Here is a 3,558-nt window from a genome sequence, read left to right as displayed (position 1 = left end):
TAATGATGCCCAGTTGATTATTCAAATTTGACTTAATCAGTATTTTTTTCTATTCCTATAAAACTGAAAAGACAGTTGGTGATATCAATTATGGTATAAATAATGATCAGTATCAGCACAGTACAGCCAGTAAAATCTATTGTTTTCAGTAAAATAAACTAAAGATTTTTAATCCAAGCAACAGGAGCTATCTTTCCTTCATTATAGTTAAATATCTACCATTTTATTTTCTTTTTAAAAAAAGCCTATTTTTTTCAACATTATTTAAAGTAAAAGAACAAAATCTGGGATTAAAAAAAGCAGCAGCTGCCCATCTGTCCCATCCCCACACAATTGTTCAAATTGACAAGCTTATTCTGAGACCTTATTCCAGCAAATGTGGGACACCGTGCATTTGCAAATGACTAAAAAGCCATACTGATATTTTAGTAGCGTTTTTATATTGCCTCCTTCATAGATGAAATATGATATTCTTTGCTTAAAAAAAAAAAGAGAGAGACCTCACTATGTCACGTAACTGATTGCTAGAGTTTTTCTTTTAAAAGACGTATCTGACAACGCAGAATAGCAGATTGCATAGATGGTATTCATATTGTTCTGTTTTATAACGTAAAACTTGTTTAGTAAAGTACATTTTAAAAATGGGGATTGTGTGTCATGAGCTGTACGTTGTCGCAAAAGCAGCTGGAAAGTAGGCAATGTGCCCGTTGTCTTTTTTTTTTTAATTCATTTTATTTATTTATTCTTTAATAGATCTTTATTGGAGTATAATTTCTTCACAATACTGTGCTAGTTTCTGTTGTACACCAAAGTGAATCAGCCATAGGCATACATATGTCCCCATATCCCCTCCCTCTTGCGTCTCCCTCCCATCCTCCCTGTCCCACCCCTCTAGGTCATCTCAAAGCACTGAGCTGATACCCCTGTGCAATGCGGCTGCTTCCCACTAGCTATTTTACATTCGGTAGTGTATATATGTCGATGCTACTCTCACTTCGCCTCAGCTTCCACCTCCCACCCCGTGTCCTCAAGTCCATTCTCTATGTCTACATCTTTATTTCTGCCCTGAAATTAGTTTCATTAGTACCTTTTTTTTTTTTTTAGATTCCTTGTATATGCGTTAGAATACGGTATGTGTTTTTCTCTTTCTGACTTACTTCACTCTGTATGACAGACTCTAGGTCCATCCACCTCACTACAAATAACTCAATTTCATTTCTTTTTATGGCTGAGTAATATTCCATTGTATATATGTGCCACATTTTCTTTACCCATTCACCCGTTGTCTTTGAAGAGAGCAATAACATGGCTACCAGAAGATTTCTGAGAATGTCTGGTGTAAATTTCAGCTGTGGATCATGTGACTAAGTCTAAAATGAGCAAAGAGAAAATTCCTTCCATGTTAACGTATTTCTGCTTCAAACCTTCTCAACAGACAAACTCACCTTGGTGGGGTATCTCACATATGTGATTTTATAACCAGAGAAGAAGAGAGTCCAAGTCCCAACTTAGAGATAAAGTGTTCAGGATATAATGCCAATATCTTGCAGGTACATGCACATGCCTTGCTTTTCAACATGCATATAAAACGGCTACATGTAGAAAGGCGTTATAACCTTGGTAATTTTCAGGAAAGATGAAAATTGAATGTAAGAATTGTCACTATGACATGTTTTGCACTACCTACATGTTAAAATCCCTCTATGCAATAATTCGCATAACACGCTTAGACAAGCATACGTTGTCCCTCAATTTCTTAAAAGAAATGACCCAAGTTAACAGTGTGGTAAGAAATGTATTCATATTTCGTTATATACAGTTACCATGGGCTATAGATGATCCCACACTAAAGAAAAGAAAAATGATAGAAATAAGGAATTTGGGGAATTGTGATATTCATAGTTCAACAACAACTCTGTATCTATTACATACATAATATATATAGTAATTTTGGAATTTTAGGAAATTATTCTTATTATGAATGTCTTTCTGTTTCTTTTAAGGAAAATTCTAGCCTAGATGGTCAAAACATATTTTGAATATTTATTGTACCCACTTGATGTTTAAACTGAAAGATTGAAATCCACTACTTCAAGTATCTGTACCCAGTACAGTTGTTTTCTAATATGAACATTAAAACTAATCGTCGAATCTGAAGAAAGAGCAAGCTTTGGGGATCCTTGCACATTTTTTTTTAATAACTGACAATCAGTTTATTTAAATAATTGATTTAAGTATCTGCAATGGTGACTTCAGCCTTGAGTCCTGGCTATACTTCACCTATCATGTACTTTTATTACAAGCGTCATCTAAAAAGTATGTTACTTTAATAGACCTGTTCCAGTAATAAAAAATGCGTTGCAAAAAGGAAGAATTTCTGCACAGCAGCAGTGGTTGGCAGTGCTGCACTGAAGCCACCACACAGTCTGCAAAATAACACAGCCAACATTATATGCTTGAAGAATTCATGCCCAGTGGAACTGCTGCATTTACCTTTTTCTTCTTACCTTTCACTGTTTATCTAATTCATAATGTAAAAGTGCCATTTATCAACTCAAGTTTGAAATTGCAGACCACTTTAGTTGAAGATGGGTAGCAAACACAAATAAAGACTCATCAGAAAGAGAAGAATCAGTGTCATTACTTAACAGAGTGAAATCTCATAGGGACGAGGAGGTTGACCTAGATACCTTGTTTTTGCCGGAGATTTTCTTTTTCTTTTTTTTTAACATCTTTATTGGAGTATAATTGCTTTACAGTGTTCTGTTACTTTCTGCTGTATAGCAAAGTGAATCAGCTATACGTATACATATATCTCATATCCCCTCCCTCTTGCGTCTCCCTCCCACCCCTCTAGATGGTCACAAAGCACCAAGCAGATCTCCCTGTGCTATGCGGCTGCTTCCCACTAGCTATCTATTTTACATTTGGTAGTGTACATATGTCAATGCCACCCTCTCACTTCGTCCCACCTTACCCCTCCCCCTCCCTGTGTCCTCAAGTCCACTCTCTACGTCTGTGTTTTTATTCCTGTCCTGCCCTTAGGTTCTTCAGAACCTTTTTTTTTTTTTTTTTTTTTAGATTCCATATATATGTGTTAGCATACGGTATTTGTTTTTCTCTTTCTGACTTACTTCACTCTGTATAACAGACTCTAGGTCCATCCACCTCACTACAAATAACTCAATTTTGTTTATTTTTATGGCTGAGTAATATTCCATTGCATATATGTGCCACACCTTCTTTATCCATTCATCTGTCCATGGACACTTTGGTTGCTTCCATGTCCTGGCTATTGTAAATAGAGCTGCAATGAACACTGTGGTACATGACTCTTTTTGAATTATGGTTTTCTCAGGGTATATGCCCAGTAGTGGGATTGCTGGGTCATATGGTAGATCTATTTTTAGTTTTTTAAGGAACCTCCATGCTGTTCTCCCTAGTGGCTGTATCAATTTACATTCCCACCAACAGTGCAAGAGGGTTCCCTTTCCTCCACACCCTCTCCAGCATTTATTGTTTATAAACTTTTTGATGGCCATTCTGACTGGTGTGAGG

This window comes from Eubalaena glacialis, chromosome 17 (genome assembly GCF_028564815.1).
Source record: "Eubalaena glacialis isolate mEubGla1 chromosome 17, mEubGla1.1.hap2.+ XY, whole genome shotgun sequence".
Taxonomy (NCBI): domain Eukaryota; kingdom Metazoa; phylum Chordata; class Mammalia; order Artiodactyla; family Balaenidae; genus Eubalaena; species Eubalaena glacialis.
This window is presented reverse-complemented; position numbering follows the sequence as displayed.